Genomic DNA, 24,155 nt, shown 5'->3' with positions numbered 1-24,155 from the left:
GTCAGCTGGATCTTTCTTCTTCAAAGCAAAAAGATTTTATCTTCAAATACAAGAACTTTTCGTGGTTTTGATGGTTTTCAGCAAATGAACATATTTCAGCGAGCTGGAAGTTTTTTCCTTAATAGAGTAAGATTTTATCTTAAAATACAAGAACTTTTCGTGGTTCTTGTCAATTTTTGTTGGTTTTCATCCAATGAACTTATTTCAGTCAGCTGGATCTTTCTTCTTCAAAGCAAAAAGATTTTATCTTCAAATACAAGAACTTTTCGTGGTTTTGATGGTTTTCAGCAAATGAACAGATTTCAGCGAGCTGGAAGTTTTTTCCTTAATAGAGTAAGATTTTATCTTAAAATACAAGAACTTTTCGTGGTTCTTGTCAATTTTTGTTGGTTTTCATCCAATGAACTTATTTCAGTCAGCTAGATCTTTCTTCTTCAAAGCAAAAAGATTTTATCTTCAAATACAAGAACTTTTCGTGGTTTTGTTGGTTTTCAGCAAATGAACATATTTCAGCGAGCTGGGAGTTTTTTCTTTAATAACGTAAGATTTTATCTTAAAATACAAGAACTTTTCGTGGTTCTTGTCAATTTTTGTTGGTTTTCATCTAATGAACTTATTTCAGTCAGCTGGATCTTTCTTCTTCAAAGCAAAAAGATTTTATCTTCAAATTCAAGAACTTTTCGTGGTTTTGATGGTTTTCAGCAAATGAACAGATTTCAGCGAGCTGGAAGTTTTTTCCTTAATAGAGTAAGATTTTATCTTAAAATACAAGAACTTTTCGTGGTTCTTGTCAATTTGTGTTGGTTTTCATCCAATGAACTTATTTCAGTCAGCTAGATCTTTCTTCTTCAAAGCAAAAAGATTTCATCTTCAAATACAAGAACTTTTCGTGGTTTTGTTGGTTTTCAGCAAATGAACATATTTCAGCGAGCCAGAAGTTTTTTCTTTAAAAGCCTAAGATTTTATCTTAAAATACAAGAACTTTTCGTGGTTCTTGTCAATTTTTGTTGGTTTTCATCTAATGAACTTATTTCAGTCAGCTGGATCTTTCTTCGTCAAAGTAAAAAGATTTTATCTTCAAATACAAGAACTTTTCGTGTTATTGATGGTTTTCAGCAAATGAACATATTTCAGCGAGCTGGAAGTTTTTTCCTTCACAGAGTAAGATTTTATCTTAAAATACAAGAACTTTTCGTGGTTCTTGTCAATTTTTGTTGGTTTTCATCGAATGAACTTATTTCAGTCAGCTAGATCTTTCTTCTTCAAAGCAAAAAGATTTTATCTTCAAATACAAGAACTTTTCGTGGTTTTGATGGTTTTCAGCAAATGAACAGATTTCAGCGAGCTGGAAGTTTTTTCTTTAATAGCCTAAGATTTTATCTTAAAATACAAGAACTATTCGTGGTTCTTGTCAATTTTTGTTGGTTTTCATCTTCTGAACTTATTTCAGTCAGCTGGATCTTTCTTCTTCAAAGAAAAAAGATTTTATCTTCAAATACAAGAACTTTTCGTGGTTTTGTTGGTTTTCAGCAAATTAACATATTTCAGCGAGCTGGGAGTTTTTTCTTTAATAGCGTAAGATTTTATCTTAAAATACAAGAACTTTTCGTGGTTCTTGTCAATTTTTGTTGGTTTTCATCTAATGAACTTATTTCAGTCAGCTGGATCTTTCTTCTTCAAAGCAAAAAGATTTTATCTTCAAATTCAAGAACTTTTCGTGGTTTTGATGGTTTTCAGCAAATGAACAGATTTCAGCGAGCTGGAAGTTTTTTCCTTAATAGAGTAAGATTTTATCTTAAAATACAAGAACTTTTCGTGGTTCTTGTCAATTTGTGTTGGTTTTCATCGAATGAACTTATTTCAGTCAGCTAGATCTTTCTTCTTCAAAGCAAAAAGATTTTATCTTCAAATACAAGAACTTTTCGTGGTTTTGATGGTTTTCAGCAAATGAACAGATTTCAGCGAGCTGGAAGTTTTTTCTTTAATAGCCTAAGATTTTATCTTAAAATACAAGAACTATTCGTGGTTCTTGTCAATTTTTGTTGGTTTTCATCTTATGAACTTATTTCAGTCAGCTGGATCTTTCTTCTTCAAAGAAAAAAGATTTTATCTTCAAATACAAGAACTTTTCGTGGTTTTGTTGGTTTTCAGCAAATTAACATATTTCAGCGAGCTGGGAGTTTTTTCTTTAATAGCGTAAGATTTTATCTTAAAATACAAGATCTTTTCGTGGTTCTTGTCAATTTTTGTTGGTTTTCATCTAATGAACTTATTTCAGTCAGCTGGATCTTTCTTCTTCAAAGCAAAAAGATTTTATCTTCAAATACAAGAACTTTTCGTGGTTTTGATGGTTTTCAGCAAATGAACATATTTCAGCGAGCTGGAAGTTTTTTCCTGAATAGAGTAAGATTTTATTTTAAAATACAAGAACTTTTCGTGGTTCTTGTCAATTTTTGTTGGTTTTCATCTCATGAACTTATTTCAGTCAGCGAGATCTGTCTTCTTCAAAGCAAAAAGATTTTATCTTCAAATACAAGAACTTTTTGTGGTTTTGATGGTTTTCAGCAAATGAACAGATTTCAGCGAGCTGGAAGTTTTTTCTTTAATAGCCTAAGATTTTATCTTAAAATACAAGAACTTTTCGTGGTTCTTGTCAATTTTTGTTGGTTTTCATCTAATGAACTTATTTCAGTCAGCTAGATCTTTCTTCATCAAAGCAAAAAGATTTTATCTTCAAATACAAGAACTTTTCGTGGTTTTGATGGTTTTCAGCAAATGAACATATTTCAGCGAGCTGGAAGTTTTTTCCTGAATAGAGTAAGATTTTATCTTAAAATACAAGAACTTTTCGTGGTTCTTGTCAATTTTTGTTGGTTTTCATCTAATGAACTTATTTCAGTCAGCTAGATCTTTCTTCTTCAAAGCAAAAAGATTTTATCTTCAAATACAAGAACTTTTCGTGGTTTTGATGGTTTTCAGCAAATGAACAGATTTCAGCGAGCTGGAATTTTTTTGTTTAATAGCCTAAGATTTTATCTTAAAATACAAGAACTTTTCGTGGTTCTTGTCAATTTTTGTTGGTTTTCATCTAATGAACTTATTTCAGTCAGCTAGATCTTTCTTCTTCAAAGCAAAAAGATTTTATCTTCAAATACAATAACTTTTTGTGGTTTTTATGGTTTTCAGCAAATGAACATATTTCAGCGAGCTGGAAGTTTTTTCCTTAATAGAGTAAGATTTTATCTTAAAATACAAGAACTTTTCGTGGTTCTTGTCAATTTTTGTTGGTTTTCATCGAATGAACTTATTTCAGTCAGCTAGATCTTTCTACTTCAAAGCAAAAAGATTTCATCTTCAAATACAAGAACTTTTCGTGGTTTTGATGGTTTTCAGCAAATGAACAGATTTCAGCGAGCTGGAAGTTTTTTCTTTAATAGCCTAAGATTTTATCTTAAAATACAAGAACTTTTCGTGGTTCTTGTCAATTTTTGTTGGTTTTCATCTTATGAACTTATTTCAGTCAGCTGGATCTTTCTTCTTCAAAGAAAAAAGATTTTATCTTCAAATACAAGAACTTTTCGTGGTTTTGTTGGTTTTCAGCAAATTAACATATTTCAGCGAGCTGGGAGTTTTTTCTTTAATAGCGTAAGATTTTATCTTAAAATACAAGAACTTTTCGTGGTTCTTGTCAATTTTTGTTGGTTTTCATCTAATGAACTTATTTCAGTCAGCTGGATCTTTCTTCTTCAAAGCAAAAAGATTTTATCTTCAAATACAAGAACTTTTTGTGGTTTTGATGGTTTTCAGCAAATGAACAGATTTCAGCGAGCTGGAAGTTTTTTCTTTAATAGCCTAAGATTTTATCTTAAAATACAAGAACTTTTCGTGGTTCTTGTCAATTTTTGTTGGTTTTCATCTAATGAACTTATTTCAGTCAGCTAGATCTTTCTTCATCAAAGCAAAAAGATTTTATCTTCAAATACAAGAACTTTTCGTGGTTTTGATGGTTTTCAGCAAATGAACATATTTCAGCGAGCTGGAAGTTTTTTCCTTCATGGAGTAAGATTTTATCTTAAAATACAAGAACTTTTCGTGGTTCTTGTCAATTTTTGTTGGTTTTCATCTAATGAACTTATTTCAGTCAGCCAGATCTTTCTTCTTCAAAGCAAAAAGATTTTATCTTCAAATACAAGAACTTTTCGTGGTTTTGATGGTTTTCAGCAAATGAACAGATTTCAGCGAGCTGGAAGTTTTTTCTTTAATAGCCTAAGATTTTATCTTAAAATACAAGAACTTTTCGTGGTTCTTGTCAATTTTTGTTGGTTTTCATCTAATGAACTTATTTCAGTCAGCTAGATCTTTCTTCTTCAAAGCAAAAAGATTTTATCTTCAAATACAATAACTTTTCGTGGTTTTTATGGTTTTCAGCAAATGAACATATTTCAGCGAGCTGGAAGTTTTTTCCTTAATAGAGTAAGATTTTATCTTAAAATACAAGAACTTTTCTTGTTCTTGTCAATTTTTGTTGGTTTTCATCTCATGAACTAATTTCAGTCAGCTGGATCTTTCTTCTTCAAAGAAAAAAGATTTTATCTTCAAATACAAGAACTTTTCGTGGTTTTGTTGGTTTTCAGCAAATGAACATATTTCAGCGAGCTGGGAGTTTTTTCTTTAATAGCGTAAGATTTTATCTTAAAATACAAGAACTTTTCGTGGTTCTTGTCAATTTTTGTTGGTTTTCATCTAATGAACTTATTTCAGTCAGCTAGATCTTTCTTCTTCAAAGCAAAAAGATTTTATCTTCAAATACAAGAACTTTTCGTGGTTTTGATGGTTTTCAGCAAATGAACATATTTCAGCGAGCTGGAAGTTTTTTCCTGAATAGAGTAAGATTTTATCTTAAAATACAAGAACTTTTCGTGGTTCTTGTCAATTTTTGTTGGTTTTCATCTAATGAACTTATTTCAGTCAACTGGATCTTTCTTCTTCAAAGCAAAAAGATTTTATCTTCAAATACAAGAACTTTTCGTGATTTTGTTGGTTTTCAGCAGATGAACATATTTCAGCGAGCCAGAAGTTTTTTCTTTAATAGCGTAAGATATTATCTTAAAATACAAGAAGTTTTCGTGGTTCTTGTCAAATTTTGTTGGTTTTCATCCAATGATCTTATTTCAGTCAGCTAGATCTTTCTTCTTCAAAGCAAAAAGATTTTATCTTCAAATACAAGAACTTTTCGTGGTTTTGATGGTTTTCAGCAAATGAACATATTTCAGCGAGCTGGAAGTGTTTTCCTGAATAGAGTAAGATTTTATCTTAAAATACAAGAACTTTTCGTGGTTCTTGTCAATTTTTGTTGGTTTTCATCGAATGAACTTATTTCAGTCAGCTAGATCTTTCTTCTTCAAAGCAAAAAGATTTTATCTTCAAATACAAGAACTTTTTGTGGTTTTGATGGTTTGCAGCAAATGAACAGATTTCAGCGAGCTGGAAGTTTTTTCTTTAATAGCCTAAGATTTTATCTTAAAATACAAGAACTTTTCGTGGTTCTTGTCAATTTTTGTTGGTTTTCATCTAATGAACTTATTTCAGTCAGCTAGATCTTTCTTCATCAAAGCAAAAAGATTTTATCTTCAAATACAAGAACTTTTCGTGGTTTTGATGGTTTTCAGCAAATGAACATATTTCAGCGAGCTGGAAGTTTTTTCCTTCATGGAGTAAGATTTTATCTTAAAATACAAGAACTTTTCGTGGTTCTTGTCAATTTTTGTTGGTTTTCATCTAATGAACTTATTTCAGTCAGCCAGATCTTTCTTCTTCAAAGCAAAAAGATTTTATCTTCAAATACAAGAACTTTTCGTGGTTTTGTTGATTTTCAGCAAATGAACAGATTTCAGCGAGCTGGAAGTTTTTTCCTGAAGAGTAAGATTTTATCTTAAAATACAAGAACTTTTCGTGGTTCTTGTCAATTTTTGTTGGTTTTCATCGAATGAACTTATTTCAGTCAGCTGGATCTTTCTTCTTCAAAGCAAAAAGATTTTATCTTCAAATTCAAGAACTTTTCGTGGTTTTGATGGTTTTCAGCAAATGAACAGATTTCAGCGAGCTGGAAGTTTTTTCCTTAATAGAGTAAGATTTTATCTTAAAATACAAGAACTTTTCGTGGTTCTTGTCAATTTGTGTTGGTTTTCATCCAATGAACTTATTTCAGTCAGCTCGATCTTACTTCTTCAAAGCAAAAAGATTTTATCTTCAAATACAAGAACTTTTCGTGGTTTTGTTGGTTTTCAGCAAATGAACATATTTCAGCGAGCCAGAAGTTTGTTCTTTAATAGCGTAAGATATTATGTTAAAATACAAGAAGTTTTCGTGGTTCTTGTCAAATTTCGTTGGTTTTCATCTAATGAACTTATTTCAGTCAGCTAGATCTTTCTTCTTCAAAGCAAAAAGATTTTATCTTCAAATACAAGAACTTTTCGTGGTTTTGATGGTTTTCAGCAAATGAACATATTTCAGCGAGCTGGAAGTTTTTTCCTTAAAAGAGTAAGATTTTATCTTAAAATACAAGAACTTTTCGTGGTTCTTGTCAATTTTTGTTGGTTTTCATCTAATGAACTTATTTCAGTCAGCTAGATCTTTCTTCTTCAAAGCAAAAAGATTTTATCTTCAAATACAAGAACTTTTCGAGGTTTTGATGGTTTTCAGCAAATGAACATATTTCAGCGAGCTGGGAGTTTTCTCTTTAACAGAGTAAGATTTTATCTTAAAATACAAGAACTTTTCGTGGTTCTTGTCAATTTTTGTTGGTTTTCATCTAATGAACTTTTTTCAGTCAGGTAGATCTTTCTTCTTCAAAGCAAAAAGATTTTATCTTCAAATACAAGAACTTTTCGTGGTTTTGATGGTTTTCAGCAAATGAACATATTTCAGCGAGCTGGAAGTTTTTTCCTTAATAGCGTAAGATTTTATCTTAAAATACAAGAACTTTTCGTGGTTCTTGTCAATTTTTGTTGGTTTTCATCGAATGAACTTATTTCAGTCAGCCAGATCTTTCTTCTTCAAAGCAAAAAGATTTTATCTTCAAATACAAGAACTTTTCGTGGTTTTGATGGTTTTCAGCAAATGAACATATTTCAGCGAGCTGGAAGTTTTTTCCTGAACAGAGTAAGATTTTATCTTAAAATACAAGAACTTTTCGTGGTTCTTGTCAATTTTTGTTCGTTTTCATCTAATGAACTTATTTCAGTCAGCTAGATCTTTCTACTTCAAAGCAAAAAGATTTTATCTTCAAATACAAGAACTTTTCGCGGTTTTGTTGTTTTTCAGCAAATGAACATATTTCAGCGAGCTGGGAGTTTTTTCTTTAACAGAGTAAGATTTTATCTTAAAATACAAGAACTTTTCGTGGTTCTTGTCAATTTTTGTTGGTTTTCATCTGATGAACTTATTTCAGTCAGCTAGATCTTTCTTCTTCAAAGCAAAAAGATTTTATCTTCAAATACAAGAACTTTTCGTGGTTTTTGATGGTTTTCAGCAAATGAACATATTTCAGCGAGCTGGAAGTTTTTTCCTTAATAGAGCAAGATTTTATCTTAAAATACAAGAACTTTTCGTGGTTCTTGTCAATTTTTGTTGGTTTTCATCGAATGAACTTATTTCAGTCAGCTAGATCTTTCTTCTTCAAAGAAAAAAGATTTTATCTTCAAATACAAGAACTTTTCGTGGTTTTGAAGGTTTTCAGCAAATGAACAGATTTCAGCGAGTTGGAAGTTTTTTCCTTAATAGAGTAAGATTTTATCTTAAAATACAAGAACTTTTCGTGGTTCTTGTCAATTTTTGTTGGTTTTCATCTAATGAACTTATTTCAGTCAGCTAGATCTTTCTTCTTCAAAGAAAAAAGATTTTATCTTCAAATACAAGAACTTTTCGTGGTTTTGTTGGTTTTCAGCAAATGAACATATTTCAGCGAGCTGGGAGTTTTTTCTTTAATAGCGTAAGATTTTATCTTAAAATACAAGAACTTTTCGTGGTTCTTGTCAATTTTTGTTGGTTTTCATCTAATGAACTTATTTCAGTCAGCTAGATCTTTCTTCTTCAAAGCAAAAAGATTTTATCTTCAAATTCAAGAACTTTTCGTGGTTTTGATGGTTTTCAGCAAATGAACATATTTCAGCGAGCTGGGAGTTTTTTCTTTAATAGCGTAAGATTTTATCTTAAAATACAAGAACTTTTCGTGGTTCTTGTCAATTTTTGTTGGTTTTCATCCAATGAACTTATTTCAGTCAGCTAGAACTTTCTTCTTCAAAGCAAAAAGATTTTATCTTCAAATACAAGAACTTTTCGCGGTTTTGTTGTTTTTCAGCAAATGAACATATTTCAGCGAGCTGGGAGTTTTCTCTTTAACAGAGTAAGATTTTATCTTAAAATACAAGAACTTTTCGTGGTTCTTGTCAATTTTTGTTGGTTTTCATCTAATGAACTTTTTTCAGTCAGCTAGATCTTTCTTCTTCAAAGCAAAAAGATTTTATCTTCAAATATAAGAACTTTTCGTGGTTTTGATGGTTTTCAGCAAATGAACATATTTCAGCGAGCTGGAAGTTTTTTCCTGAATAGCGTAAGATTTTATCTTAAAATACAAGAACTTTTCGTGGTTCTTGTCAATTTTTGTTGGTTTTCATCTAATGAACTTATTTCAGTCAGCCAGATCTTTCTTCTTCAAAGCAAAAAGATTTTATCTTCAAATACAAGAACTTTTCGTGGTTTTGATGGTTTTCAGCAAATGAACATATTTCAGCGAGCTGGAAGTTTTTTCCTGAATAGAGTAAGATTTTATCTTAAAATACAAGAACTTTTCGTGGTTCTTGTCAATTTTTGTTGGTTTTCATCTAATGAACTTATTTCAGTCAGCTAGATCTTTCTTCTTCAAAGCAAAAAGATTTTATCTTCAAATACAAGAACTTTTCGTGGTTTTTGATGGTTTTCAGCAAATGAACATATTTCAGCGAGCTGGAAGTTTTTTCCTTAATAGAGTAAGATTTTATCTTAAAATACAAGAACTTTTCGTGGTTCTTGTCAATTTTTGTTGGTTTTCATCTAATGAACTTATTTCAGTCAGCTAGATCTTTCTTCTTCAAAGAAAAAAGATTTTATCTTCAAATACAAGAACTTTTCGTGGTTTTGTTGGTTTTCAGCAAATGAACATATTTCAGCGAGCTGGGAGTTTTTTCTTTAATAGCGTAAGATTTTATCTTAAAATACAAGAACTTTTCGTGGTTCTTGTCAATTTTTGTTGGTTTTCATCGAATGAACTTATTTCAGTCAGCTAGAACTTTCTTCTTCAAAGAAAAAAGATTTTATCTTCAAATACAAGAACTTTTCGTGGTTTTGTTGGTTTTCAGCAAATGAACATATTTCAGCGAGCTGGGAGTTTTTTCTTTAATAGCGTAAGATTTTATCTTAAAATACAAGAACTTTTCGTGGTTCTTGTCAATTTTTGTTGGTTTTCATCTAATGAACTTATTTCAGTCAGCTAGATCTTTCTTCTTCAAAGCAAAAAGATTTTATCTTCAAATACAAGAACTTTTCGTGGTTTTGATGGTTTTCAGCAAATGAACATATTTCAGCGAGCTGGAAGTTTTTTCCTGAATAGAGTAAGATTTTATCTTAAAATACAAGAACTTTTCGTGGTTCTTGTCAATTTTTGTTGGTTTTCATCTAATGAACTTATTTCAGTCAACTGGATCTTTCTTCTTCAAAGCAAAAAGATTTTATCTTCAAATACAAGAACTTTTCGTGATTTTGTTGGTTTTCAGCAGATGAACATATTTCAGCGAGCCAGAAGTTTTTTCTTTAATAGCGTAAGATATTATCTTAAAATACAAGAAGTTTTCGTGGTTCTTGTCAAATTTTGTTGGTTTTCATCCAATGATCTTATTTCAGTCAGCTAGATCTTTCTTCTTCAAAGCAAAAAGATTTTATCTTCAAATACAAGAACTTTTCGTGGTTTTGATGGTTTTCAGCAAATGAACATATTTCAGCGAGCTGGAAGTGTTTTCCTGAATAGAGTAAGATTTTATCTTAAAATACAAGAACTTTTCGTGGTTCTTGTCAATTTTTGTTGGTTTTCATCGAATGAACTTATTTCAGTCAGCTAGATCTTTCTTCTTCAAAGCAAAAAGATTTTATCTTCAAATACAAGAACTTTTTGTGGTTTTGATGGTTTGCAGCAAATGAACATATTTCAGCGAGCTGAAAGTTTTTCCTGAATAGAGTAAGATTTTATCTTAAAATACAAGAACTTTTCGTGGTTCTTGTCAATTTTTGTTGGTTTTCATCTAATGAACTTATTTCAGTCAGCTAGATCTTTCTTCATCAAAGCAAAAAGATTTTATCTTCAAATACAAGAACTTTTCGTGGTTTTGATGGTTTTCAGCAAATGAACATATTTCAGCGAGCTGGAAGTTTTTTCCTTCATGGAGTAAGATTTTATCTTAAAATACAAGAACTTTTCGTGGTTCTTGTCAATTTTTGTTGGTTTTCATCTAATGAACTTATTTCAGTCAGCCAGATCTTTCTTCTTCAAAGCAAAAAGATTTTATCTTCAAATACAAGAACTTTTCGTGGTTTTGATGGTTTTCAGCAAATGAACAGATTTCAGCGAGCTGGAAGTTTTTTCTTTAATAGCCTAAGATTTTATCTTAAAATACAAGAACTTTTCGTGGTTCTTGTCAATTTTTGTTGGTTTTCATCTAATGAACTTATTTCAGTCAGCTAGATCTTTCTTCTTCAAAGCAAAAAGATTTTATCTTCAAATACAATAACTTTTCGTGGTTTTTATGGTTTTCAGCAAATGAACATATTTCAGCGAGCTGGAAGTTTTTTCCTTAATAGAGTAAGATTTTATCTTAAAATACAAGAACTTTTCTTGTTCTTGTCAATTTTTGTTGGTTTTCATCTCATGAACTAATTTCAGTCAGCTGGATCTTTCTTCTTCAAAGAAAAAAGATTTTATCTTCAAATACAAGAACTTTTCGTGGTTTTGTTGGTTTTCAGCAAATGAACATATTTCAGCGAGCTGGGAGTTTTTTCTTTAATAGCGTAAGATTTTATCTTAAAATACAAGAACTTTTCGTGGTTCTTGTCAATTTTTGTTGGTTTTCATCTGATGAACTTATTTCAGTCAGCTAGATCTTTCTTCTTCAAAGAAAAAAGATTTTATCTTCAAATACAAGAACTTTTCGTGGTTTTGAAGGTTTTCAGCAAATGAACAGATTTCAGCGAGTTGGAAGTTTTTTCCTTAATAGAGTAAGATTTTATCTTAAAATACAAGAACTTTTCGTGGTTCTTGTCAATTTTTGTTGGTTTTCATCTAATGAACTTATTTCAGTCAGCTAGATCTTTCTTCTTCAAAGAAAAAAGATTTTATCTTCAAATACAAGAACTTTTCGTGGTTTTGTTGGTTTTCAGCAAATGAACATATTTCAGCGAGCTGGGAGTTTTTTCTTTAATAGCGTAAGATTTTATCTTAAAATACAAGAACTTTTCGTGGTTCTTGTCAATTTTTGTTGGTTTTCATCTAATGAACTTATTTCAGTCAGCTCGATCTTTCTTCTTCAAAGCAAAAAGATTTTATCTTCAAATTCAAGAACTTTTCGTGGTTTTGATGGTTTTCAGCAAATGAACATATTTCAGCGAGCTGGGAGTTTTTTCTTTAATAGCGTAAGATTTTATCTTAAAATACAAGAACTTTTCGTGGTTCTTGTCAATTTTTGTTGGTTTTCATCTGATGAACTTATTTCAGTCAGCTAGAACTTTCTTCTTCAAAGCAAAAAGATTTTATCTTCAAATACAAGAACTTTTCGCGGTTTTGTTGTTTTTCAGCAAATGAACATATTTCAGCGAGCTGGGAGTTTTCTCTTTAACAGAGTAAGATTTTATCTTAAAATACAAGAACTTTTCGTGGTTCTTGTCAATTTTTGTTGGTTTTCATCTAATGAACTTTTTTCAGTCAGCTAGATCTTTCTTCTTCAAAGCAAAAAGATTTTATCTTCAAATACAAGAACTTTTCGTGGTTTTGATGGTTTTCAGCAAATGAACATATTTCAGCGAGCTGGAAGTTTTTTCCTGAATAGCGTAAGATTTTATCTTAAAATACAAGAACTTTTCGTGGTTCTTGTCAATTTTTGTTGGTTTTCATCTCATGAACTTATTTCAGTCAGCCAGATCTTTCTTCTTCAAAGCAAAAAGATTTTATCTTCAAATACAAGAACTTTTCGTGGTTTTGATGGTTTTCAGCAAATGAACATATTTCAGCGAGCTGGAAGTTTTTTCCTGAATAGAGTAAGATTTTATCTTAAAATACAAGAACTTTTCGTGGTTCTTGTCAATTTTTGTTGGTTTTCATCTAATGAACTTATTTCAGTCAGCTAGATCTTTCTTCTTCAAAGCAAAAAGATTTTATCTTCAAATACAAGAACTTTTCGTGGTTTTTGATGGTTTTCAGCAAATGAACATATTTCAGCGAGCTGGAAGTTTTTTCCTTAATAGAGTAAGATTTTATCTTAAAATACAAGAACTTTTCGTGGTTCTTGTCAATTTTTGTTGGTTTTCATCTAATGAACTTATTTCAGTCAGCTAGATCTTTCTTCTTCAAAGAAAAAAGATTTTATCTTCAAATACAAGAACTTTTCGTGGTTTTGTTGGTTTTCAGCAAATGAACATATTTCAGCGAGCTGGGAGTTTTTTCTTTAATAGCGTAAGATTTTATCTTAAAATACAAGAACTTTTCGTGGTTCTTGTCAATTTTTGTTGGTTTTCATCGAATGAACTTATTTCAGTCAGCTAGAACTTTCTTCTTCAAAGAAAAAAGATTTTATCTTCAAATACAAGAACTTTTCGTGGTTTTGTTGGTTTTCAGCAAATGAACATATTTCAGCGAGCTGGGAGTTTTTTCTTTAATAGCGTAAGATTTTATCTTAAAATACAAGAACTTTTCGTGGTTCTTGTCAATTTTTGTTGGTTTTCATCTAATGAACTTATTTCAGTCAGCTAGATCTTTCTTCTTCAAAGCAAAAAGATTTTATCTTCAAATACAAGAACTTTTCGTGGTTTTGATGGTTTTCAGCAAATGAACATTTTTCAGCGAGCTGGAAGTTTTTTCCTGAATAGAGTAAGATTTTATCTTAAAATACAAGAACTTTTCGTGGTTCTTGTCAATTTTTGTTGGTTTTCATCTAATGAACTTATTTCAGTCAACTGGATCTTTCTTCTTCAAAGCAAAAAGATTTTATCTTCAAATACAAGAACTTTTCGTGATTTTGTTGGTTTTCAGCAGATGAACATATTTCAGCGAGCCAGAAGTTTTTTCTTTAATAGCGTAAGATATTATCTTAAAATACAAGAACTTTTCGTGGTTCTTGTCAATTTTTGTTGGTTTTCATCTAATGAACTTATTTCAGTCAGCTCGATCTTTCTTCTTCAAAGCAAAAAGATTTTATCTTCAAATTCAAGAACTTTTCGTGGTTTTGATGGTTTTCAGCAAATGAACATATTTCAGCGAGCTGGGAGTTTTTTCTTTAATAGCGTAAGATTTTATCTTAAAATACAAGAACTTTTCGTGGTTCTTGTCAATTTTTGTTGGTTTTCATCTGATGAACTTATTTCAGTCAGCTAGAACTTTCTTCTTCAAAGCAAAAAGATTTTATCTTCAAATACAAGAACTTTTCGCGGTTTTGTTGTTTTTCAGCAAATGAACATATTTCAGCGAGCTGGGAGTTTTCTCTTTAACAGAGTAAGATTTTATCTTAAAATACAAGAACTTTTCGTGGTTCTTGTCAATTTTTGTTGGTTTTCATCTAATGAACTTTTTTCAGTCAGCTGGATCTTTCTTCTTCAAAGAAAAAAGATTTTATCTTCAAATACAAGAACTTTTCGTGGTTTTGTTGGTTTTCAGCAAATGAACATATTTCAGCGAGCTGGGAGTTTTTTCTTTAATAGCGTAAGATTTTATCTTAAAATACAAGAACTTTTCGTGGTTCTTGTCAATTTTTGTTGGTTTTCATCTGATGAACTTATTTCAGTCAGCTAGATCTTTCTTCTTCAAAGAAAAAAGATTTTATCTTCAAATACAAGAACTTTTCGTGGTTTTGAAGGTTTTCAGCAAATGAACAGATTTCAGCGAGTTGGAAGTTTTTTCCTTAATAGAGTAAGATTTTATCTTAAAATACAAGAACTTTTCGTGGTTCTTGTCAATTTTTGTTGGTTTTCATCTAATGAACTTATTTCAGTCAGCTAGATCTTTCTTCTTCAAAGAAAAAAGATTTTATCTTCAAATACAAGAACTTTTCGTGGTTTTGTTGGTTTTCAGCAAATGAACATATTTCAGCGAGCTGGGAGTTTTTTCTTTAATAGCGTAAGATTTTATCTTAAAATACAAGAACTTTTCGTGGTTCTTGTCAATTTTTGTTGGTTTTCATCTAATGAACTTATTTCAGTCAGCTCGATCTTTCTTCTTCAAAGCAAAAAGATTTTATCTTCAAATTCAAGAACTTTTCGTGGTTTTGATGGTTTTCAGCAAATGAACATATTTCAGCGAGCTGGGAGTTTTTTCTTTAATAGCGTAAGATTTTATCTTAAAATACAAGAACTTTTCGTGGTTCTTGTCAATTTTTGTTGGTTTTCATCTGATGAACTTATTTCAGTCAGCTAGAACTTTCTTCTTCAAAGCAAAAAGATTTTATCTTCAAATACAAGAACTTTTCGCGGTTTTGTTGTTTTTCAGCAAATGAACATATTTCAGCGAGCTGGGAGTTTTCTCTTTAACAGAGTAAGATTTTATCTTAAAATACAAGAACTTTTCGTGGTTCTTGTCAATTTTTGTTGGTTTTCATCTAATGAACTTTTTTCAGTCAGCTAGATCTTTCTTCTTCAAAGCAAAAAGATTTTATCTTCAAATACAAGAACTTTTCGTGGTTTTGATGGTTTTCAGCAAATGAACATATTTCAGCGAGCTGGAAGTTTTTTCCTGAATAGCGTAAGATTTTATCTTAAAATACAAGAACTTTTCGTGGTTCTTGTCAATTTTTGTTGGTTTTCATCTCATGAACTTATTTCAGTCAGCCAGATCTTTCTTCTTCAAAGCAAAAAGATTTTATCTTCAAATACAAGAACTTTTCGTGGTTTTGATGGTTTTCAGCAAATGAACATATTTCAGCGAGCTGGAAGTTTTTTCCTGAATAGAGTAAGATTTTATCTTAAAATACAAGAACTTTTCGTGGTTCTTGTCAATTTTTGTTGGTTTTCATCTAATGAACTTATTTCAGTCAGCTAGATCTTTCTTCTTCAAAGCAAAAAGATTTTATCTTCAAATACAAGAACTTTTCGTGGTTTTTGATGGTTTTCAGCAAATGAACATATTTCAGCGAGCTGGAAGTTTTTTCCTTAATAGAGTAAGATTTTATCTTAAAATACAAGAACTTTTCGTGGTTCTTGTCAATTTTTGTTGGTTTTCATCTAATGAACTTATTTCAGTCAGCTAGATCTTTCTTCTTCAAAGAAAAAAGATTTTATCTTCAAATACAAGAACTTTTCGTGGTTTTGTTGGTTTTCAGCAAATGAACATATTTCAGCGAGCTGGGAGTTTTTTCTTTAATAGCGTAAGATTTTATCTTAAAATACAAGAACTTTTCGTGGTTCTTGTCAATTTTTGTTGGTTTTCATCGAATGAACTTATTTCAGTCAGCTAGAACTTTCTTCTTCAAAGAAAAAAGATTTTATCTTCAAATACAAGAACTTTTCGTGGTTTTGTTGGTTTTCAGCAAATGAACATATTTCAGCGAGCTGGGAGTTTTTTCTTTAATAGCGTAAGATTTTATCTTAAAATACAAGAACTTTTCGTGGTTCTTGTCAATTTTTGTTGGTTTTCATCTAATGAACTTATTTCAGTCAGCTAGATCTTTCTTCTTCAAAGCAAAAAGATTTTATCTTCAAATACAAGAACTTTTCGTGGTTTTGATGGTTTTCAGCAAATGAACATTTTTCAGCGAGCTGGAAGTTTTTTCCTGAATAGAGTAAGATTTTATCTTAAAATACAAGAACTTTTCGTGGTTCTTGTCAATTTTTGTTGGTTTTCATCTAATGAACTTATTTCAGTCAACTGGATCTTTCTTCTTCAAAGCAAAAAGATTTTATCTTCAAATACAAGAACTTTTCGTGATTTTGTTGGTTTTCAGCAGATGAACATATTTCAGCGAGCCAGAAGTTTTTTCTTTAATAGCGTAAGATATTATCTTAAAATACAAGAAGTTTTCGTGGTTCTTGTCAAATTTTGTTGGTTTTCATCCAATGATCTTATTTCAGTCAGCTAGATCTTTCTTCTTCAAAGCAAAAAGATTTTATCTTCAAATACAAGAACTTTTCGTGGTTTTGATGGTTTTCAGCAAATGAACATATTTCAGCGAGCTGGAAGTTTTTTCCTGAATAGAGTAAGATTTTATCTTAAAATACAAGAACTTTTCGTGGTTCTTGTCAATTTTTGTTGGTTTTCATCGAATGAACTTATTTCAGTCAGCTAGATCTTTCTTCTTCAAAGCAAAAAGATTTTATCTTCAAATACAAGAACTTTTTGTGGTTTTGATGGTTTTCAGCAAATGAACAGATTTCAGCGAGCTGGAAGTTTTTTCTTTAATAGCCTAAGATTTTATCTTAAAATACAAGAACTTTTCGTGGTTCTTGTCAATTTTTGTTGGTTTTCATCTAATGAACTTATTTCAGTCAGCTAGATCTTTCTTCATCAAAGCAAAAAGATTTTATCTTCAAATACAAGAACTTTTCGTGGTTTTGATGGTTTTCAGCAAATGAACATATTTCAGCGAGCTGGAAGTTTTTTCCTTCATGGAGTAAGATTTTATCTTAAAATACAAGAACTTTTCGTGGTTCTTGTCAATTTTTGTTGGTTTTCATCTAATGAACTTATTTCAGTCAGCCAGATCTTTCTTCTTCAAAGCAAAAAGATTTTATCTTCAAATACAAGAACTTTTCGTGGTTTTGATGGTTTTCAGCAAATGAACAGATTTCAGCGAGCTGGAAGTTTTTTCTTTAATAGCCTAAGATTTTATCTTAAAATACAAGAACTTTTCGTGGTTCTTGTCAATTTTTGTTGGTTTTCATCTAATGAACTTATTTCAGTCAGCTAGATCTTTCTTCTTCAAAGCAAAAAGATTTTATCTTCAAATACAATAACTTTTCGTGGTTTTTATGGTTTTCAGCAAATGAACATATTTCAGCGAGCTGGAAGTTTTTTCCTTAATAGAGTAAGATTTTATCTTAAAATACAAGAACTTTTCTTGTTCTTGTCAATTTTTGTTGGTTTTCATCTCATGAACTAATTTCAGTCAGCTGGATCTTTCTTCTTCAAAGAAAAAAGATTTTATCTTCAAATACAAGAACTTTTCGTGGTTTTGTTGGTTTTCAGCAAATGAACATATTTCAGCGAGCTGGGAGTTTTTTCTTTAATAGCGTAAGATTTTATCTTAAAATACAAGAACTTTTCGTGGTTCTTGTCAATTTTTGTTGGTTTTCATCTGATGAACTTATTTCAGTCAGCTAGATCTTTCTTCTTCAAAGAAAAAAGATTTTATCTTCAAATACAAGAACTTTTCGTGGTTTTGAAGGTTTTCAGCAAATGAACAGATTTCAGCGAGTTGGAAGTTTTTTCCTTAATAGAGTAAGATTTTATCTTAAAATACAAGAACTTTTCGTGGTTCTTGTCAATTTTTGTTGGTTTTCATCTAATGAACTTATTTCAGTCAGCTAGATCTTTCTTCTTCAAAGAAAAAAGATTTTATCTTCAAATACAAGAACTTTTCGTGGTTTTGTTGGTTTTCAGCAAATGAACATATTTCAGCGAGCTGGGAGTTTTTTCTTTAATAGCGTAAGATTTTATCTTAAAATACAAGAACTTTTCGTGGTTCTTGTCAATTGTTGTTGGTTTTCATCCAATGAACTTATTTCAGTCAGCTAGAACTTTCTTCTTCAAAGCTAAAAGATTTTATCTTCAAATACAAGAACTTTTCGCGGTTTTGTTGTTTTTCAGCAAATGAACATATTTTAGCGAGCTGGGAGTTTTCTCTTTAACAGAGTAAGATTTTATCTTAAAATACAAGAACTTTTCGTGGTTCTTGTCAATTTTTGTTGGTTTTCATCTAATGAACTTTTTTCAGTCAGCTAGATCTTTCTTCTTCAAAGCAAAAAGATTTTATCTTCAAATACAAGAACTTTTCGTGGTTTTGATGGTTTTCAGCAAATGAACATATTTCAGCGAGCTGGAAGTTTTTTCCTGAATAGCGTAAGATTTTATCTTAAAATACAAGAACTTTTCGTGGTTCTTGTCAATTTTTGTTGGTTTTCATCTAATGAACTTATTTCAGTCAGCCAGATCTTTCTTCTTCAAAGCAAAAAGATTTTATCTTCAAATACAAGAACTTTTCGTGGTTTTGATGGTTTTCAGCAAATGAACATATTTCAGCGAGCTGGAAGTTTTTTCCTGAATAGAGTAAGATTTTATCTTAAAATACAAGAACTTTTCGTGGTTCTTGTCAATTTTTGTTGGTTTTCATCTAATGAACTTATTTCAGTCAGCTAGATCTTTCTTCTTCAAAGCAAAAAGATTTTATCTTCAAATACAAGAACTTTTCGTGGTTTTTGATGGTTTTCAGCAAATGAACATATTTCAGCGAGCTGGAAGTTTTTTCCTTAATAGAGTAAGATTTTATCTTAAAATACAAGAACTTTTCGTGGTTCTTGTCAATTTTTGTTGGTTTTCATCTAATGAACTTATTTCAGTCAGCTAGATCTTTCTTCTTCAAAGAAAAAAGATTTTATCTTCAAATACAAGAACTTTTCGTGGTTTTGTTGGTTTTCAGCAAATGAACATATTTCAGCGAGCTGGGAGTTTTTTCTTTAATAGCGTAAGATTTTATCTTAAAATACAAGAACTTTTCGTGGTTCTTGTCAATTTTTGTTGGTTTTCATCGAATGAACTTATTTCAGTCAGCTAGAACTTTCTTCTTCAAAGAAAAAAGATTTTATCTTCAAATACAAGAACTTTTCGTGGTTTTGTTGGTTTTCAGCAAATGAACATATTTCAGCGAGCTGGGAGTTTTTTCTTTAATAGCGTAAGATTTTATCTTAAAATTCAAGAACTTTTCGTGGTTCTTGTCAATTTTTGTTGGTTTTCATCTAATGAACTTATTTCAGTCAGCTAGATCTTTCTTCTTCAAAGCAAAAAGATTTTATCTTCAAATACAAGAACTTTTCGTGGTTTTGATGGTTTTCAGCAAATGAACATATTTCAGCGAGCTGGAAGTTTTTTCCTGAATAGAGTAAGATTTTATCTTAAAATACAAGAACTTTTCGTGGTTCTTGTCAATTTTTGTTGGTTTTCATCTAATGAACTTATTTCAGTCAACTGGATCTTTCTTCTTCAAAGCAAAAAGATTTTATCTTCAAATACAAGAACTTTTCGTGATTTTGTTGGTTTTCAGCAGATGAACATATTTCAGCGAGCCAGAAGTTTTTTCTTTAATAGCGTAAGATATTATCTTAAAATACAAGAAGTTTTCGTGGTTCTTGTCAAATTTTGTTGGTTTTCATCCAATGATCTTATTTCAGTCAGCTAGATCTTTCTTCTTCAAAGCAAAAAGATTTTATCTTCAAATACAAGAACTTTTCGTGGTTTTGATGGTTTTCAGCAAATGAACATATTTCAGCGAGCTGGAAGTTTTTTCCTGAATAGAGTAAGATTTTATCTTAAAATACAAGAACTTTTCGTGGTTCTTGTCAATTTTTGTTGGTTTTCATCGAATGAACTTATTTCAGTCAGCTAGATCTTTCTTCTTCAAAGCAAAAAGATTTTATCTTCAAATACAAGAACTTTTTGTGGTTTTGATGGTTTTCAGCAAATGAACAGATTTCAGCGAGCTGGAAGTTTTTTCTTTAATAGCCTAAGATTTTATCTTAAAATACAAGAACTTTTCGTGGTTCTTGTCAATTTTTGTTGGTTTTCATCTAATGAACTTATTTCAGTCAGCTAGATCTTTCTTCATCAAAGCAAAAAGATTTTATCTTCAAATACAAGAACTTTTCGTGGTTTTGATGGTTTTCAGCAAATGAACATATTTCAGCGAGCTGGAAGTTTTTTCCTTCATGGAGTAAGATTTTATCTTAAAATACAAGAACTTTTCGTGGTTCTTGTCAATTTTTGTTGGTTTTCATCTAATGAACTTATTTCAGTCAGCCAGATCTTTCTTCTTCAAAGCAAAAAGATTTTATCTTCAAATACAAGAACTTTTCGTGGTTTTGATGGTTTTCAGCAAATGAACAGATTTCAGCGAGCTGGAAGTTTTTTCTTTAATAGCCTAAGATTTTATCTTAAAATACAAGAACTTTTCGTGGTTCTTGTCAATTTTTGTTGGTTTTCATCTAATGAACTTATTTCAGTCAGCTAGATCTTTCTTCTTCAAAGCAAAAAGATTTTATCTTCAAATACAATAACTTTTCGTGGTTTTTATGGTTTTCAGCAAATGAACATATTTCAGCGAGCTGGAAGTTTTTTCCTTAATAGAGTAAGATTTTATCTTAAAATACAAGAACTTTTCTTGTTCTTGTCAATTTTTGTTGGTTTTCATCTCATGAACTAATTTCAGTCAGCTGGATCTTTCTTCTTCAAAGAAAAAAGATTTTATCTTCAAATACAAGAACTTTTCGTGGTTTTGTTGGTTTTCAGCAAATGAACATATTTCAGCGAGCTGGGAGTTTTTTCTTTAATAGCGTAAGATTTTATCTTAAAATACAAGAACTTTTCGTGGTTCTTGTCAATTTTTGTTGGTTTTCATCTGATGAACTTATTTCAGTCAGCTGGATCTTTCTTCTTCAAAGCAAAAAGATTTTATCTTCAAATACAAGAACTTTTCGTGGTTTTGATGGTTTTCAGCAAATGAACATATTTCAGCGAGCTGGAAGTTTTTTCCTGAATAGAGTAAGATTTTATCTTAAAATACAAGAACTTTTCGTGGTTCTTGTCAATTTTTGTTGGTTTTCATCTCATGAACTTATTTCAGTCAGCTAGATCTTTCTTCTTCAAAGCAAAAAGATTTTATCTTCAAATACAAGAACTTTTCGTGGTTTTGATGGTTTTCAGCAAATGAACAGATTTCAGCGAGCTGGAAGTTTTTTCTTTAATAGCCTAAGATTTTATCTTAAAGTGCAAGAACTTTTCGTGGTTCTTGTCAATTTTTGTTGGTTTTCATCTAATGAACTTATTTCAGTCAGCTAGATCTTTCTCCGTCAAAGCAAAAAGATTTTATCTTCAAATACAAGAACTTTTCGTGGTTTTGTTGATTTTCAGCAAATGAACAGATTTCAGCGAGCTGGAAGTTTTTTCCTCAATAGAGTAAGATTTTATCTTAAAATACAAGAACTTTTCGTGGTTCTTGTCAATTTTTGTTGGTTTTCATCTAATGAACTTATTTCAGTCAGCTGGATCTTTCTTCTTCAAAGCAAAAATATTTCATCTTCAAATGCAAGAACTTTTCGTGGTTTTGATGGTTTTCAGCAAATGAACAGATTTCAGCGAGCTGGAAGTTTTTTCCTTAATAGAGTAAGATTTTATCTTAAAATACAAGAACTTTTCGTGGTTCTTGTCAATTTTTGTTGGTTTTCATCCAATGAACTTATTTCAGTCAGCTAGATCTTTCTTCTTCAAAGCAAAAAGATTTTATCTTCAAATACAAGAACTTTTCGTGGTTTTGTTGGTTTTCAGCAAATGAACATATTTCAGCGAGCTGGAAGTTTTTTCTTTAATAGCGTAAGATTTTATCTTAAAATACAAGAACTTTTCGTGGTTCTTGTCAATTTTTGTTGGTTTTCATCTCATGAACTTATTTCAGTCAGCTAGATCTTTCTCCGTCAAAGCAAAAAGATTTTATCTTCAAATACAAGAACTTTTCGTGGTTTTGTTGATTTTCAGCAAATGAACAGATTTCAGCGAGCTGGAAGTTTTTTCCTGAAGAGTAAGATTTTATCTTAAAATACAAGAACTTTTCGTGGTTCTTGTCAATTTTTGTTGGTTTTCATCGAATGAACTTATTTCAGTCAGCTGGATCTTTCTTCTTCAAAGCAAAAAGATTTTATCTTCAAATACAAGAACTTTTCGTGGTTTTGATGGTTTTCAGCAAATGAACATATTTCAGCGAGCTGGAAGTTTTTTCCTTCATGGAGTAAGATTTTATCTTAAAATACAAGAACTTTTCGTGGTTCTTGTCAATTTTTGTTGGTTTTCATCTAATGAACTTATTTCAGTCAGCCAGATCTTTCTTCTTCAAAGCAAAAAGATTTTATCTTCAAATACAAGAACTTTTCGTGGTTTTGATGGTTTTCAGCAAATGAACAGATTTCAGCGAGCTGGAAGTTTTTTCTTTAATAGCCTAAGATTTTATCTTAAAATACAAGAACTTTTCGTGGTTCTTGTCAATTTTTGTTGGTTTTCATCTAATGAACTTATTTCAGTCAGCTAGATCTTTCTTCTTCAAAGCAAAAAGATTTTATCTTCAAATACAATAACTTTTCGTGGTTTTTATGGTTTTCAGCAAATGAACATATTTCAGCGAGCTGGAAGTTTTTTCCTTAATAGAGTAAGATTTTATCTTAAAATACAAGAACTTTTCTTGTTCTTGTCAATTTTTGTTGGTTTTCATCTCATGAACTAATTTCAGTCAGCTGGATCTTTCTTCTTCAAAGAAAAAAGATTTTATCTTCAAATACAAGAACTTTTCGTGGTTTTGTTGGTTTTCAGCAAATGAACATATTTCAGCGAGCTGGGAGTTTTTTCTTTAATAGCGTAAGATTTTATCTTAAAATACAAGAACTTTTCGTGGTTCTTGTCAATTTTTGTTGGTTTTCATCTGATGAACTTATTTCAGTCAGCTGGATCTTTCTTCTTCAAAGCAAAAAGATTTTATCTTCAAATACAAGAACTTTTCGTGGTTTTGATGGTTTTCAGCAAATGAACATATTTCAGCGAGCTGGAAGTTTTTTCCTGAATAGAGTAAGATTTTATCTTAAAATACAAGAACTTTTCGTGGTTCTTGTCAATTTTTGTTGGTTTTCATCTCATGAACTTATTTCAGTCAGCTAGATCTTTCTTCTTCAAAGCAAAAAGATTTTATCTTCAAATACAAGAACTTTTCGTGGTTTTGATGGTTTTCAGCAAATGAACAGATTTCAGCGAGCTGGAAGTTTTTTCTTTAATAGCCTAAGATTTTATCTTAAAGTGCAAGAACTTTTCGTGGTTCTTGTCAATTTTTGTTGGTTTTCATCTAATGAACTTATTTCAGTCAGCTAGATCTTTCTCCGTCAAAGCAAAAAGATTTTATCTTCAAATACAAGAACTTTTCGTGGTTTTGTTGATTTTCAGCAAATGAACAGATTTCAGCGAGCTGGAAGTTTTTTCCTCAATAGAGTAAGATTTTATCTTAAAATACAAGAACTTTTCGTGGTTCTTGTCAATTTTTGTTGGTTTTCATCTAATGAACTTATTTCAGTCAGCTGGATCTTTCTTCTTCAAAGCAAAAATATTTCATCTTCAAATGCAAGAACTTTTCGTGGTTTTGATGGTTTTCAGCAAATGAACAGATTTCAGCGAGCTGGAAGTTTTTTCCTTAATAGAGTAAGATTTTATCTTAAAATACAAGAACTTTTCGTGGTTCTTGTCAATTTTTGTTGGTTTTCATCCAATGAACTTATTTCAGTCAGCTAGATCTTTCTTCTTCAAAGCAAAAAGATTTTATCTTCAAATACAAGAACTTTTCGTGGTTTTGTTGGTTTTCAGCAAATGAACATATTTCAGCGAGCTGGAAGTTTTTTCTTTAATAGCGTAAGATTTTATCTTAAAATACAAGAACTTTTCGTGGTTCTTGTCAATTTTTGTTGGTTTTCATCTCATGAACTTATTTCAGTCAGCTAGATCTTTCTCCGTCAAAGCAAAAAGATTTTATCTTCAAATACAAGAACTTTTCGTGGTTTTGTTGATTTTCAGCAAATGAACAGATTTCAGCGAGCTGGAAGTTTTTTCCTGAAGAGTAAGATTTTATCTTAAAATACAA

The sequence above is a fragment of the Heptranchias perlo genome, unplaced genomic scaffold (assembly GCF_035084215.1).
Source record: "Heptranchias perlo isolate sHepPer1 unplaced genomic scaffold, sHepPer1.hap1 HAP1_SCAFFOLD_89, whole genome shotgun sequence".
Classification (NCBI taxonomy): Eukaryota; Metazoa; Chordata; class Chondrichthyes; order Hexanchiformes; family Hexanchidae; genus Heptranchias; species Heptranchias perlo.
Note: the sequence above shows the minus strand (reverse complement) of the source record.